The sequence below is a fragment of the Falco punctatus genome (genome assembly GCF_963210335.1).
Source record: "Falco punctatus genome assembly, chromosome: 1".
NCBI classification, from domain to species: Eukaryota; Metazoa; Chordata; class Aves; order Falconiformes; family Falconidae; genus Falco; species Falco punctatus.
In genome coordinates this window covers 55,126,275-55,143,550 of record NC_137580.1, presented here as the reverse complement: position 1 = coordinate 55,143,550, position 17,276 = coordinate 55,126,275, and the positions used below count along the sequence as shown (strand labels likewise).

The 17,276-nt window shown below is 44.0% G+C and overlaps 1 protein-coding gene across 2 annotated transcripts in view; it reads left to right on the top strand.

Moving 5' to 3' along the window:
- The first annotated feature begins 8,954 nt into the window (after nt 1-8,954).
- BEND4 (BEN domain containing 4) overlaps nt 8,955-17,276 on the top strand; it is a 72,644-nt gene continuing 64,322 nt past the window's right edge. For both annotated transcript variants that reach the window (XM_080398787.1, XM_080398786.1), the window contains exon 1: nt 8,955-17,276. This exon is cut by the window's right edge and continues 26,481 nt beyond it. The gene's annotated coding sequence lies outside the window, so the exon portion shown is untranslated.

Sequence of the window (17,276 nt, the reverse complement as noted above, 5' to 3'; positions counted from 1 at the left end):
GTTGAAAAAGGGATGAAAAGAAAATGTGAAACAGTACAATTGACTTATTTCTTTTCAGTTGTGGAAAACATAAGAAATGGTGTTAGAACAAAAAGTTTAATGAGTCATATCTCAAATGCTTTACTTCACGTTTCCTTCCTTATAACATTAAAAAAGCATCAGAGTAAGGCTGATGAAGTTCCTGCATCTGAAACACTGTATATTGCTTTACTATTTAATGCTGTACAAAGCCAGGGTCATGTTAACACCTTTGATCCTCTAGGGTCATTAATTCCATCAAAATCAATGCAGCCAGACCTATTAAAGCTTCACAGTAGCAAAAAAATGACCAGACCAGGAGGTAAATGCATTGTAACATGGTGGCACAACCTGTTTATTTGTGAAGAGAACTGTTTGAGGGCAGAGATGTCTGTACTCTTCCGAAATTTTAATTCTTCAGCAAACTCAATGTAAGGAGAGGAACACAATATCTGGACCCATATCCAGTATTATCTGTTAGCGATAGGTCTTTTTGACAGGGTTATTTCATGTTAAAGCAAAGGAGGAAAGCTTTGGGGCTCCAGGCCTGGGAGCCCATGAACAGTGGTCACCAGTGGGGTTTTGGTAACTCCTCTTCAGGCAAGAGAGGAAACATCCTCATGTCATTCATGAATGAGACCATTGTCTTGTTCCTTATAATTATTTTACAGTGCTGTGAAGTGCAGCATTAAAATTTTAAAAAGAGAAGCCATATAATTATTACATTAGCAAGTAATCTTTTAATTTTAAAAAATTGTTCTGTTAGTCTAAGGCGTAATGATGACAGAGGCTACCAAGAAGCCACTTGTCCATAAATAATTTTACTGAATAATTAAACTTATTTCATTTTACTGTTAGAAGCTGAAAGCATGTTTGCTTCTTATGCTTGGATTTAATATTACGGTTTGATTTGAAAGGTGTTACTTCAGTGAATGAGTAGTACAATTGCAAAATAAACTCAAATATCCCAGGAGAACTATCCGTAAGGTCTAACTCAGTAAGATATTAGTTGCTGGTATAAAATTTCCAAGACTATCTTGTGCACAGATTCTATTTTTAAGAATAAAAAAACCTTCTAGTGCTAAAGCTGTGGGAACGAGGCCCTTTTCATGTCAAGAGTGATATATGAACTGATAGCTTATGGAAGGTGAGGCTTTGACTAACTTATCAGCTGCCTACCTTTAGAGTTACGGCGGGATGAAGTCATTTGACCAATTACCTTTACTGACATCCTGAGCAGTCTGTGAGCTTGTTTTTGTTACCAGTGACAATATGGTCCAATTTGATGCCCTCAGACCAACATAACTCAAAAAATTAGCTTTCCATTCCAAAGAAAATGTAACCTAAAGCAAGCTATGATTTATGTGAAACAAATGCTGGCTACAGCCCATGGGGTCTGCAGCTCTTACATCCGGCCAAATTACTTTTAAAACCACACAGGAAAACTCTGAAGTTCAATGAATGAGTAGTACTTCCTACCAAAAAATGAATTGCTAGGGCCTGTGCAGATACTGGCAAACATATCAAACCTTCCAGAAGTGCAGTTCTTTATGAAATGTTCAAATGGCTGCAGAGGTTCGTGTGCTGGGCGCTGGGCTCTGCTCAGGAAGAGCAGCCAAGGGAGCGGCTGCACCAAACCTGCTGCTCCGGGCTGGCTTTTCAGTGACACCATATATTGTGCAATTAAAAACTCAGAACATGGGTTCCTAACTGAAAATGTGTCTATTTGGTTGGCATCTGATACAGAAGCAGAAATCACACTGGACTTTTCATAATCTAAGTCTCTTTCCTTTTGCTGTTTTCCTATTTAAGGGAAGTTGTACAGGACCTTGCTGGGACCGGAGCACACATCCCAGAGGGAGAGTGCTATGACTGATGTTAGATTTGCAGCCAAAAGTCCCAGCCGAGATAGCAACCTGCAGTGTAGGAACCATGCGCTCAGTGGTGGTCCACACACCACCTTGCTGCCCACTCTTAGGTCTGGCCCCATTCATGGAATCACAGAATCATAGAATGGTTTGTGTTGGAAGGAACCTTAAAGATCATCTAGTTCCAACCCCCGTGCCATGGACAGGGACACCTTTCATTAGACCAGGTTGCTCAAAGCCCCATCCAGCCTGGCCTTGAACACTTCCAGGGATGGGACATCCACAGCTGCTCTGGGCAACCTGTTCCAGTATCCCACCACCCTCACAGGAAAGAATTTCTTCCTAATATCTAGTCAAAATCTACCCACTTTTAGTTTAAAACCATTAGCTCTTGTCCTATCACTACAGGACCTGCTAAAAAGTCTGTCCCCATCTTGCACATAAGCTCCCTTTAGTTACTGGAAGGCCGCAATAAGGTCTCCCTGGTGCCTTCTCTTCTCCAGGCTGAACAACCACAATTCTTTCAGCTTGTCTTTATAGAAGAGTGCTCCAGCCCTCTGATTGCCTTTGTGTCCCTCCTCTGCACTCCTTCCAACAGGTCCATGTCCCTTTTATATTGGGACTCCATAGCTGAATGCAGTACTCCAGGTGGGGTTTCACCAGAGTGGGACAGAGGAGAATCATCTCCCTCAACCCACTGGCCGCACTTCTTTTGATGCAGCCCAGAACATGGTTTCTGGGCTGCAAGTGCACAGCCAGGCCATGGTGAGTTTCTTGTCAACCAGCACCCCCAAGTCATTCTCCTCAGGGTTGCTTTCAATGCATTCCCCACCAGCCTCTATTGATACTGTAGGTTGCCCTGACCCATGTGCAGGACCTTGCACTTGGCCTTGTTGAACTTTATGAGGTTCACATGGGCCCACCTCTCAAGCCTGCTGAGTCTCTCTGGATGGCACCCCTTCCCTCCAGTGCATTGACCACACCACTCAGCTTGGTGTCATCAGCAAACTTGCTGAGGGCGCACCACTTGATTCCACTGTCCATGTCACCAACAAAGACATTGAACAGCACCTGCTCCAGTACTGACCCCTGAGCAATGCCACTTGTCACCGGTCTCTACTTGGACATTGAGCCATTGACTGCAACTCTTTGAGTGCACCTAGCCAATTCCTTATCCACCAAGTGGTCCACCCATCAAATCCATGTTTCTCCAGTTTAGAGACAAGGGCATCATGCAGGACAGTGTCAAAAGCTTTGCACAGGTCCAGGTAGATGATATCAGTCACTCTTCGCTCATCCATCAACAGTGCAACCCCATTGTAGAAGGCTACCAAACTTGCCAGATACGATTTGTTGGATGCAATCTGTGTTGGCTGTCACCAATCACCTCCTTATTTTCTATGTGTCTTAACATAGTTTCCAAGAGGATCTGCTCCATGATCTTGCTGGGCACCAAGGCAAGACTGACCAGCCTGTGGTTTCCCAGATTGTAGAAAAAATATAGAGGAATGAAGGCAGGTTAATTAACATCGATAATACAGAGCTGTGGGCTGGCTTCAGGGGGGTGGGTTGGCTGATGTGGATAAGGTGCAGCTGTGGCTGGTTCCTGCTAAGTAGTTAAATGGCTCTAGGGGGGATGGAAGAGGAGCTCTGGATGAAGAGATACCTGGAAGAAGCAAAGGGAGGAGGGAGAGCATGTGCCTCAGATATAGGAGAGGCCCCAGGAGAAGCAAAGAGAAGAAGGGGGGCTGGATGAGAAGAGGCTGACTGGAAGAGGAGCCCAGAGAAGAAAGAACCTGGATGTAGCAGAGGCAAGAAGCAGGGTGGACTGGCCTGAAGAGGATGGAGAAACAGCACAGACAGTAGATGAACTTTTGAAACCTTGTGGGGGATTGGTGGCTGTGCTGGGGCAAGGCATGAGAACTACTTATTGAAGTTAACCTGGTATGGGGCGGTAAAAGCCCTGTTGCAGCCGGCTAGTTTGGATAGTGCTGTGACACTTTTTTTTTCCCCTTTTTAAAAATGGGGGCTATATTTCCCCTCTTCCAGTCAGCGGGAGCTTCACCAGACTGCCACTGCTTCTCAAATATGATGGATAGTGGCTTAGCCTCTATCCCTCAGTTCCCTCAGGACCCACAGATGCATCTCGTCAGGTCCCATGGACTTGTGCACTTTCAGGTTTCTGAGATGGTCTCAAACCTGATCTTTTTGCAGTGGGCAGTTCTTCATTCTCCCAGTCCCTGCCTTTGCCTTCTGCAACTTGGGCAGGAGGGCTGGAACACTTGCCAGTGAAGACTGAGGTGAAAAAGTCATTGAGTACCTCACTTTCATGTCCCAGATAACCAGGTCTCCTGTTTCTTTCTGGAGAGGGCCCACATTTCTCCTAGTCTTCCTTTTATCACTGATGTACCTATAGAAGCTTTTCTTATTGCCCTTGATGTTCCTGGCCAGATTTAATTCTATCAGAGCTTTAGCTTTCCTAACCTGATCCCTGGCTGCTTGGACAGTTTCTCTGTATTCTTCCCAGGCTACCTGTTCCTGCTTCCACGCTCTGTAGGCTTCCTTTTTGTGCTTGAGTTTGCCCAAGAGCTCCTTGTTCAACCATGCAGGCCTCCTGGTGTTCTTCCCCAACTTCCTTTTTTGTTGGGATGCATCACTCCTGAGCTTGGAGGTGATCCTTGAATATTAACCAGCTTTCTTGGGTGCCTCTTCCCTCCGGTGCTCTATCCCATGGTACTCTACCAAGCAGATCCTTGAGGAGGCCAAAGTCTGCTCTCCTGAAGTCCAAGGTAGTGAGCTTGCTGTACATCCTCCTCGCTTCCCTAAGGATCTTTAACTCCACCATTTCATGGCCACTGCAGCCAAGGCTGTGCTTGAGCTTCACATTCCTCACCAGCCCCTCCTTGTTGGTGAGAACAAAGTCCACACACCACCTCTCCTCACTGGCTCCTCTAGCATTTGGAGAAGGAAGTTGTCATGAACACATTCCAGAAACCTCCTGGATTGCCTATGCCCTGCTGTGTTGTCCCCCCAACAGATATTGGGGTGGCTGAAGTCCCCCGTGAGAGCCAGGGCTTTTGAACGTGGGATGGTTCCTATCTGTCTTTAAAGGGCCTCATCTACTTAGTCTTCCTGGACAGGTGTCCTGTAGCAAACCCCTACTATAATGCGACCTGTCCCTGCCCTTCCTTTAATCCCATTCCATAAACTCTGTCAGCTCCTCATTCATCCCCAGAGCTCCATGCGCTCCAGCTGGCTGTTGACTCATCCCTTAGACTCCTAGCTTCCCCAGCACTAATGAAGTCTTATTCTCAGAAGGTCCTCCCCAAACCAAGAAGGCCTGTGCTGGGGTCTTCAGCCTCCCATGGGATTGTGGAGGTCAGTGGGACCACCCCACAAGAGGGATCAGATCCCACGCTGGTCTCACTGCACATCATCTTGGTGCAATCTTGTCTCTGTCCTGGAGCACCTCTTCGAAGGTATCCACATGATGGTGGGTGCTATGAAAGAAAGACAACAGCAATGTTTACTAGCGGCAGTGCTACACTGCCTGCGCCACTGCCTCTGTGGAGATCCAGCTGTGGGACTGTCTCCTCACAGCAGGGAGAGCGAACGCCCCTTTACAGCACATGAAAAGACTGCTACTTGTAGAGCAAATGAGAAGACGACTTGGGCTTCCCCCCAAAAAAACCTTCAATGATCATCTTTTTGTATTGTTTTGTTTCTCCCGATCTGTTTTCTGTGTTTAAATATTTCTGTAGGTCCTTTGCTGTCCTGTTCTCTTCAGAGTATATCCATCCCCCCAGCATCCTTTTTCCTTTAGGTTTGTATTTTCTATGTTTACCATTATTTGAGATTTACAGTGCTGTTTGTTTAATTATGGATTGAGGAAACCCTGAGAAGTGGTGGGGAAGGTTATTCTGGCAGAGCATTCGCTAGTTAGAAAAAGGCAGCAGTGTATTTGGTGATTGAGGAGTAAAGGGTGAGGAGGGACAGAGCTGTCGCAGCCATGGGGCTGCCTGGCTCAGCTCCCTGCTCTCCTGCCCAGACCCCCCAGACCTGAAATCAGAGGTGTAGCAGAGACCCTACGCCTGGAGGAAGCCCATATCCAGAGAGTATCCCGGACCAGCGGATGGTGCTAAAAGTGAAGTTGCCAGGAGGGGATACTGTGTGCCACAGGGACTCTCCCACAGGACCTGGTGAGGCAGCAGAGGGAAAAGAGAGAGGGCTCTGGGTGTCTTGTCCAGGCAGCCCTTGGGACAAGGAGGGTTAACCTCAGGATTTGTCTCAGGCAGTGTGTGCTACCTGACAGGCAATAGCTGCTTACCAGCTTCCCTTTGAAGGGGGTGATGCTGGACGGTCTCTTGTTCTTTGGATATTTCCTCGGTGAGTTGGTGTGCTACTGCCCCTCAGAGAGCGGGAGGTGGGAGGGGTGTGCAGGGTAAAGATTAATAAATGGCAAACCATTCCAGTGACAATGGAGTGTCTTCCCTTCATTTCATTTTGCCAGCTCTGTGTGGTGCTGAGGTCTGGTCTGTGTAACAACATAAACCAGAAAAAACAAGAACTTCAATTCCTGTTGTCTTTTTTCACATTTGGTATAAAATAAAATACATTTTTTAAAAAACATTTACAGCTGTTTGAAATGCCTTTATGACATGGAATAGGAAATATTTTGGTACTGTTGAGAATAAACTGCATTTCCTGAGAGTATAGAACACTGGAGCTTTTTTCCCCGCCTGCCAGGAGAGAGAAGAGGAGGAGGATGGTCAGTGCCTTCTTAGAGTTCCAGTCCCTGGAATCATGGAATTTTGAGAATAATCTTTTTCTTTTCAAGGTAGTTGTCTAGCCTTGGAGTGGTGGAACTAGGCTACTCTTACAATGGTTTGCTTAGGAGATAAGATGAGGATCTGACTAATGATTTTAGAAGAGCTAAGATTACTGCAGTGCCTCTTCTCCCCACTTCTCTTTGAATACTGAGCACCTCCCTAGAATTAATACATTTCTTCACTGGTAGTGACTCCAACTTATGTTGAAATTCTATTTTTGGAAAAATACCTTGCTGTTTTCTCTCACCACAGATAACTTCTAAATACAGAGAGCTGGTTCAGACTCAAAATGGTATCTGAGATCCCAACTGACTTCTTTCTATTCACACGCTCATCCCAGCTGTAGAGGTCTGTAGGTTAAATCAGGCCTTTAAAATGACACCTCTGTAATTCTAGGTCTTACATTTCAGCCCTTCCCAATCGTCTTTGTAACTCCACTGTCCTCCAAGGATTCAGAGGAGTGACTGACTGACACTGAGACTAGATGAATTATTCTGTTGGTGGTGCCTAGGAGGTAATAAAATCCAGTTTAGTCCCTCGGCTCTGGAAAACCAACGAAGTCAGAAGAAGGAAATAGCAGTAAAATCTGTATTTTGTCAAAAAGTCAGTTTGTATGTGACTGTGAATACCTACAAGGGGTAGTCTGTAGAAGAGGATACCATTTCTGCAGCCACCTTTAAACACAGACAAAAACTAGAAATAATGGATGATATCTCTGTTACATAGGACTGTACCTCATTAATTTTCTTTGTGACCAGAAGAATATTTATATAGCAGCTTCCAGCCAGGGAGTTCAAGAAGCTTTAAAAACTCCAATTAGTCGCACCTCTGAGTCTGGGCAATGCTATCTCTATCGTACAGATGGAACAACGGTGGCATGGGGAAGTTGTTTATCAAATGAGCACAACCAGCCTGTAGAGAAGGTAAAGCGTAAGCCCCCAAATGCCTGCCCCCTGTTCCTGCACTTTGACCAGCCTTCTGTCAAAGAGTCTTAATGAGCTTTATATATGTATAGAAATATCAATGCATAATAATCTGCCTTAGCATTCTGAGGGAGGGCTAATAAATGTAAGAATAAGACATAAATCATTGATTAAAATGTCAGAAGTGATGAGAATAAAAGATTGCTCCTGCCTTTGCTGAATTACATATGCAAATTTGCATACACTACAAAATGAACATCTTTAAATGAATGAATTAGAATCTCATGTAGAAATGACTGAGCCATATTTGCATACAACATTTATTAGGAGGAGATGTGCTTATTTTTGGAATAAACAGTGAGAGAAAATCCCTGGAATCTGCTGAAGCAGCCTGTGCCTGCAGCTTGTCACAGCATGCTGTCTGCCCTGCCAGTGTCTGCAAACAAATACGAGTTGTGCCCTGAAAAACCGTAACTGACAGATTCAGAAAAACATTGATGCATCCCAAACATTTAGAGGAGTTTACTGCATTTTTTGTAACCTGAATAAATTAAAACTGACTTTTTCTTGGTATTCTTTTACTTTCAGACAGCCAGATTTAGTACATATTGGCAGCCTCTGAATTCTCCATTAGGACAGGAGCATCTATATTTGTTTGAGGCAAACTCTGTACACTATTAGCTGAAAGACAGGACAACTTTTCAGTGAGATCCATCCCAAAGATATTGGTGCAATTAGGAAGTATTCAAATTGGGAAGTACAGCATGCCCTACCTATATCTCCATCATCCAAAATTATCTGGTATAAAGAATCATAGGGGAAAAAATCCTGCCTGAAATCTAAGTTATCTCATTCAACGTATTAATTCAGAAAATTTTACTTTTCATAAGATTTCATGCAGTACTGAAAGTTCTTTGAGGCTTTATTTTGTCCACAGCTCCTTTGATTTGAAGTAAAGGTGAGGGCACTCTGCATCTGCATTTTCAGCATTCAAAGCATAGGAAAGCCTTTTTAACTAGTTGTAGTTAAAGTACAAGGGAGAGAGAAGAAAGCATGAGGAAGCATGTCAAATCCATCCCAAGTCCCACCATGGGCATCCTATGTGAAACTCTGACCCCCTTTTCTTCTTCCTTTGGTGCTAGTTACTTCTTGAAATGAAGAGCTTATGGACATACATGTAAGCTACATTTCCCTGTGAATGGTCATTGCAGTAGTGATCCTCCAACTGTTTCAAGAGCTTTGTATATTAATCAAAACAATGGTCCTTAATGGGGGGGGGGGGGGGGGGGGGGCGGGGGGGTACGGGAACAAACAAACAACAAAAAAAAAGGCAAACCCAACACTGTTTCTCTACACCTTGCTGCTTTTTTCTGGAAAGTCTGATGCTGGTGCCAATAGCTTTAATTAGCAAGCATGACCTGTGTTCAGATAACTTGCACATGCAAGATCTGTTAAAAATCAGTGTCTTAAAATAGGTGTGCCAGATGTTTTGTCTGTTTAGGTGGCAACGCAAGTGATGCGGTCCTTGCTGGGGCCACGGGGGGCTGCCGGGCGAGTGATGCTGCCCTAGTTGGGGCCGCGGGGGGCTGCCGGGCGAGTGATGCTGTCCTGGCTGGGCCACGGGCCCCGGCAGCCCGACGCAGGCGAGCCTGTTTCAAAAGGAATCGGAGAGTGCCCTCTGCGGGTGCTGCCAAAAACGGTACCCGGTTGCCTGCAGCGGGTCCCCCCGAGTCAGGCAACTGTAACGTGGGGACACTGTGGGATGTCAGATATCCTAAACATAACCTAATGATGCTCGTCATCACACTTCGGGTGTGTTCCACCACATCCCCTGGATGAGCATCCCCTGGCAGATGCTCATTTATTCATTCCCCCAGAGCCCGAGAAGCCTATTCAATACTCAAGGCTTACACACCGTGTAATGGGATTGCTCATCATGCTGGTAAGACCTGACGACACCCACTGGCTGGGCACAGAGGGATGGAGAATGACCTAGAGCGGCTCCAAGGGGTCATAAAGCCACTCAAGGAAGGCCTTGAAGACTTTAGGAACAGTGTGAACTATTTCCAGATAGCAGCACATGACCTCCAGGTAATGTTGCAAGGAGAAGAAAGTTAATGTTTGTAACTCATCTTGCTGCAATAAATGTCCACCTATGAATCACGACCACGAGACAGAGAGTGACAGTCATCTGCATAGTATGGATCTGATAAGCAAAGATTTAGAATTCAAGCATCATCCCCAAAGGTGAGCACTAATATAACCTAGGCATAATCCAGCACTATTTAACTTAGAAATGAGAATTAAAAGAAACCAGTATTTTGCTCGCCAAAGGCATTTTCCTGTGACGTTCTCAGAGACATAATACAACACAGAGTGCCTTGGTACAAATTAATTTTGGACAGCTGGTTATATTATCAGTAGTGCTATCTACCACATACCTCTTCAGAAAAACTGCATGAAAAGGAAGGCTGTGGTACTGTGGCCATTTGTGACCTCCCCATTTCTCTGTCACTCAGAAGTGTAGGACACATGACAGCATTCTGTGTAAAGGAGGGTCTCAAAACACCACCACACCTCAGCAGAGCAGCCATCTGTCTTCACATCTTCTTCAGATCACTCAGAGTTTGCTTTTAAAAGGTGTGAAGGTATATCCTCTCACACTTAGCAACCTTTCCCATCTCAACCGTTCTGTCTTACGTTGGCCAAGCCTCAGTATATCAGTCCATTCAAGCCCATAGCTGTTACTTGGAGGAACTAGTTTTTTTAAAAAGGGGATGAAGCAGAAGTCTGGGCAAGGAACAGGGCAATGCTATTCACTGCTGTAGCACTTCAATGGCTTGGTTATAACCTGGACCCCTCTGGGCAAGCCACTGCACAAGCACAGAGCAACAGGGTGGCTCCTGCTCCAGCTCATTGGCCCTCCAAGGAGTCACTTTTAAAAGTACTAAAGGTCAGAAACCTGTGGAAGTTCACTTACAAACAAGCATATTTGATTCCAAGTAAGAGGATTTCTTCTAGGTTTGATCTTAGCTGTCACCAACAGATCTACTAGCATTTCTAAATTGTTTCTCAAGGCAGGGTGCAGCCTGAAGAGATCTTCCTAATCTTTGTAATGACACCAGCTTTCACATTTTACTTTAGATTAATTGAACACTTACAGACTCCATCCTTCTCATTATAAATGAGAAAGGCTACTTCCTAGAACAGAACCAAACCAAACAAAAAAAATCCCGCACCAAGGGGAACCACCCTTATCCTATAAATCCATAAATAAACAAGAAGCATAAAAAATATATCCAAGAAGTTAATCTTTTAAAGACAATCATATTAATGAAAATACAATGTGCGCTGCTGTACATATGTTTTTTGGGGGAAACAGTATGTGCTAAATGTAACTTCTCCATCTTTAAATATTATCTTGTAATGTTGGAGAGATGCCAATCAGCTCACACTGCCTGCTCACCATAATGGACTGAACACGTCCCTAGAGTCATTCCTCTGAGGTTATGGATGGATTTGTCCCTTTGTGTCCACTCATCGGGTTTCGCCAGACAGTTGCTAACAGGAGGGAGGAAGGAAATACTGGCAAATGTGTCAAAAAGTGGCCGTATCTATCCGACCATTCTGAGTCTTACTATAATAAGTATTGACTTTGCTTCTTTTTCTTCTGTATTTAGTACTACTAGTTTAGCATTTTGTTACCATATAATTATTAGCAAAAAAATCAGGATCAATGTAAATACAGCCCTTCAGTTCTTAATTTTCTGTGTTACCTACTCTCATCTGTGCACTGGTTTTGGATATACGCATTTTTGTTCTCTGTTATCGTTAAAAAAACTGGGGGGAAAAAAAAGTCCAGCCCTATGATTCCAGAAATTTCTGGCAAATTCAGTAGAGGACATACTAGGCATTTACAGTGAAATCAGACTTTTGTTTCAGGAGCTTCATTCTCAGTCTGGAAATCACAAACTGCTCTTTATTCTGTGGATTCGTACAAGATGCATACTGATGGTATTCTGACCCAGCAGTCATCCAGAAGGTGCTGAAAAATAAGAATTTCATAACAGAAGGAAGTTTCTTTAGAGACCTATGTAGAAATAAGTGAAAATTTTGTGTAGTTGCTGTTGTCATGGTTGTCTGTGCCCAAGTCACAAAACCTTGAAAACAAGTCCCAGTAGCAGGTCCTGCGTTGTCACTGTCAGGTAGAAGCACAGGATCTAGGTAGTGTTCAGGATACGGAAAAGACAGAACAATCTACCTGAGATACAGACTATAAAGGTTATTAAAAACTCAAAAAGTCACAAACCCTTCATATTACTTTATTCAATTTTACACTTGCCTTGAAACACTGATGATCAAAAGGAGAATACTTCGAGGTCTTGGTTTTCCCAAGGCACTCCAAATTTGTTGTTATGAAAAAATACAGTCTTAAATACCACAAGCCTGCTAAAAACCGAAGAAACCCACTCAGTATCCAGCTAGCCTAGTGAAATGTGTATCTTGGGGAAGCTCTTATGAACCCTCCAGTTCAGCATACATCGACCTCCTCTGTAAGAACAACCAACAACCAGAAACTAGTCACATGTCTCCCTACACCCCAAAGATCTCCCGTCCACTAGGTTCTGAGTGTACCTAAATGACACTGTCAGAACCAGGACCTCAGAGCAATTAATAGTGGCTTTTTTATACTATGGTCAGACACAGAGGAGCTTGTACCCAACAGCCTCCCAGGTCAGTCTTGGTAGACTGGAGCTGTGGGTTTAAGCTGGAAGGGGCTCTAGTCCCAGAGCTCTTACTTCTCATGCTGTTACTCCAACCACAGAGCATTGCTGAAGAGCAAGCAGAGCCTCTGACTGTGTTTCACACTGTAGAGGGAAACAAAAAGAAACCATGATTTCTGGTCCACCTTTCTGAGGAACCAGTACACTTTCTTAGCAGAAGGAAAGAGTTGGAGAAGTACTAGCCGACAGCTCTCAGCAGAGGACCTGGTGGTCTGCAAGGAGATGGCACCATTTTTTGAGTGATCATTAGATGGCTTTTAGCATCATTCTGTTGGATAATACAGACACACACCCCTGATATTCAGTTGTTTTCACAAAAAATATTCAGTGCATTTAGTTGCTGAACAGTTAGTCTCTGAATTTCCAACATCTGCAACAATACTACCAAAGCTAGCAAGTAATTACAAGAGTTTCCCAGAGCCCTGAAAACCTTGCCCCTCTGTCAGCAACAGCTGTTCCATTAGTTTAATAGTCTGCACAGCGCCCTCAAGATCCTCAAATTAGTGCTTTATATTTCTGCCTTGGCAGCGTTGATGTATTTTGAGTGCTCCTTTGTCACCAAACCACCCTCCTTCTTCCAAAAAGAGTTATGTGAAAACAGGAAAGTCTACGGTTAAAAGCAAATGGTACAAATGGTCCATGAGATGTGAAACTTCCCCAGGAAGTTCCCCCCTCCTGTGTACTTCTGGAGGGTTTTTTTATAATATTGTCAGCATAAATTAATGAAAGCACTGTAACACCTGAGGATTGTACAAAGTAATGCTAGTAGATTACAAAAGCAGTTATTTTTCAGTGTGAAACAGTGGAAGTTTACAGGAGATTTTAAAAATACTGTCTGAATTTGTACTGTCCATTATTGCTAAATGTTCTCAATTCCATAAAAGTTTCTTTTGTCTTTACTATTCTTTTTTCTTTTGCTTTGAAATTATAAAAATGCTTTAAAAACATTTTAAAAGCACATGCAAAATTAATATAGAGTGTGCTTAAAATCTTCTGTCAGAAAATGTTTCAATTAGAAAAATTCCATAACTTGATACTGAAATGACTTGCAGGAAGATTTTCAATAACATTTTGTTTCAGTTAATAAAACATTTTCAAAAAGTTATAACATCTGTGGCAACATATTTGCTCTAGAATAATTTGATTTCATCCTCAAGTTATTTAGTTCAGAAAATTTAAATTAAAAATAAAATTGTAAATGTAAGTCATGCCAAACAGAACATTTGTCTATGTTGCTCCACAGGAATTATTTTTTTTCTGTGTCTTCCACAGAATGGAAATTCCACTGGAATTTCCCACAGGAACAGGAACCTGTGCACAGCTCTCACTAAAGACAACAGCCCTATAGCCAGCTCCGCGGAAAACTGTTGTCCCCAGCTCTTTAGCATGGCCTTTCTTCTTCCGTCAGTAACATTATTAACAAAGATATGGCATCTTGAAGGTTAATAGATTTGAACTTAAGGCATCATTTTGCCAAAGGGATAACAGGTTTCAGAGCTTCAGGATGGGGTTGGCTCCCACGTGTTGGCTCCTGCACTCCACGAAGCCTTAAGGAAGACGTCTTTGGACAACAGCTGGGCTGAGGCCATCAGCCCAGCCAGTCACAGCACATGGGCGAAGGCAGCAGGGCTCCAGAGACTCCACTCCTGCTGAGGCGGTGTGGCTAGAGATGAGGAAGCATTTAGAACAGCCCTGAGGAAGCCCATTTTGGTGGCATACCAGGACAGTGCCCTGCCTCTCCTTTGGACTGAGAGCCACAAGCTCTTTCCTTAAAGGGAATATTGAACATGGGGCCCTTCCATGAAACTGAATGAGCTGTGGGCCCACTTGCCTCTCTCCAGTTTGTCTCCACAGGAGTACTGTGAAGGAGAATCTGCCTTTCTAAAGTACTCACAGTACGGAGGTGGGCTCCATGGCATGGTCAGAGCAAAGCGAGGGTAGCCAGCCCCAGGGTCCCCCCAGGGCCCATCACCAAGTGGAAACCCTACTCTGCGGGACTGCTGTCACCCCTGTAAGCCACAAAGCCAGCAGGAAGGGGGCCAAGGAAATTAGCAGTCTTCAGACATTAACAGGTTGCTTGGCCAACAGAATTATCTGAAAGATCAAGCAAGCTGGCAAGCGAAGTGCCGGGCCTGAGCAGCAGTCCCCGTGGCTCAGGGGAGACCAGCAGAGCCACCACCCTCCTGCGAGCACGTGGGACACGCTTTGCTCACCAGGTTCCAATAAGGATCACTGGGTTTGTCCACAGCCTTCAGGGGTGAGCTGCCTTCATGTGTCTGGAGCCCCGCAGCTCGCCTGTGTACAGAAACTGCACAGGTTTTAAGTCATCGTTGTTAAATCTGCGTATTTCTCTATTAATGCTTGACTTAAAAGCTGGCCTTGGCTTGGATTGTGACTCTTCAAAAATAAGGTTCTGTATTTGTCTTAAGAATGTAGTACATACAAACAACAGCAAAGGGCTGGGACCAGAGAGGAACATATTCTGTCACCATACAAAGTACAAATCCGTGGCATACATCAATTTTGAAGACTTGCAGTTCAAGTCTTGGTAGGGAGATGAATGGAAAGGAAATACAATAAAGCCATCTTCACTTACAGGCATTCATCATACAGGTACCTGCATGATGACCCACAACTTCATTGATAATGTACATCACACAATTAATCATTGTTCTGACATTCTCATGTTTTCACATAATTGTTCTCTCTGTTTCTTGGAAGCCTGTAAATCTTGCATGGTCTGGTAAAGTGCTACTCCATTTTGTCAGCCCCAGCCTTTAGTTGCTCAGGCCTTTGGCATTGCCTGCTCCCACATTTCAGTGTTCAGCCTCACGCGCCAGATCTATGTGATCAGCTTCATGACTTCCCTTCCTCATTTTAAAAGCCTTATTAATTTCCATGTATGATCATTTACAATTAAGATGCCCAGATCTACACAGGAATCAAAGGAAGTACTTTTCCTCACGAAGTATAATTATACCAGAGGATGTTACAAAGGCCAAAGAGCATAAATGAGCTCAGAAGAGATTAGACACATTCCGGGATAATGGTGCCATCAGCACCTATTAAACACAAGTTCAGAGGCAACCTCTAGCTCAGAAACTCCTTCAGTATCTGAAGGGAAGCCTTATGCTACATGTGCGCTGTTACTTGTGTGCTTTCTTAGGCATCCACTTCTGGGCACTTTCAGAGAGCAAATTCTGAGTGCAGTGAAGGTGCCTTCCACCCAGTGCAGTGATGCTAACGTCACTAATTTCTGTGCAGCAGAGTGGACACACTGCTCCTCTCCTTGTTCATGAACAACCAGACAAGAAAGATGCAGTTTCCACTCCTTGAGCTGAAGGGAGGCTGGGTTCACATTTGGGATAGGGCCGCCTTACCTTAACAGCACTCGAGGGGTCTGCAGTGCCTGCTCTCAAAGTCCAGCAAGGCTGCACAGGACCTAGTACTCAACGCATTTCTCTGCTTTATTTCTCCACTTAGAGCAGGTGGAGTGTGCAATAGGAGGAGGGACTGCAAAACACAGATGAATGGAAGAAAATCCAACAAGCTACCCATACAGACATCCATGGGCTTCAGTTTTATGCTACTAATCACTGTATCAGCAATCCAAACAAGATCCCTAATTTACAGACCCCTGTGTGCATCTAGAAGATAATTGGTTTCAAAGAAACCAAAGTATCTCAGGTCCAGAAACATGTGCAGGATCAGGGCCTGGGGTGGTACCTGCCTGTGGAACTGACCGGCATCCTCAGCCCCACATGCCAGTGACACCTTGCCCCACTTCACCTGCTTGGGGAAACACCTACAGCACCAGCTGGTCCTCCAGCACAGAGGAAAGCCAGCCCAGCCTTTCCTTTTCTAGCCATCATTTGCATTTTTACATCATTAATCATTGATATACAACATCCTTTCTTCTGAGGAACATACCGCTGTGTCACCCTTTCACCTTCAACTTTCTCCACATTGGCAAAAGCTATGTAATTTAGGCTTAAAATCTTGGTATTTCATCTTGGCAGCTCTGCCTTCCTATACAGAAAATATGCCACCCTTTTTTGATCTCAAGTCTTGTATCTCTAGCTGGAGCCCTAAATCTTACTTCTAGCAATAAATAACGATAATCAATATATACCATATGCTTTCTTTCATATTCTTATGTATAAATTGTCCATGTCCCTTAAAAATTGGTGTGGGAAAATATATTCTGTAGCATTCTGCGTAACAAAATAGTTACAGCCTATGCTGCATACTAGGAATTCAGTAAGACACAGCAAGAAATCAATAAAAACACAAATTGCTCCATCAATACGTACGTTCATTTATACTCTTCAAGGTTATCTTTGCTATGCCAGCAGAGACACACATTTTCTCCATATATAGCCATGCATATTAAACTAGGCAAGACAGAAAGGAACGGAAACAAAAGCTATCAGCACAAATCTAATCTAGCTAGCACGCACATTCAAAGACTTCAGAGCTGGTTTGCCCCTGTTCAGGAAGCAGTCTGAAATCTGGGCACACCAGCTGACACTGACTCTCCATTCCCTATAAAATCATCTCCTTCCAAGGCAGGTATGTTCAGTCATATAAAACATCTCCAAATTAATCTTATGGGTGTATCATTCTGTCCATTGGTATAATTTCTGTGAACAGGACTTCTTTTGCATCAGTGACAGATGAATGGATTATGACCAATGAATTGATGGGTTAAATTCTGCTCAGTGGTTATCCATGCCAAAGGAAGACAAAGAACACCCATATAAGTGTCTTTTGGGCACTTTATGTACATAGGCTTGCGCTGAAACCCACCAAGCCAGGAAGGCCCTACAAAGCTTACATCTTTACTGATGGTCC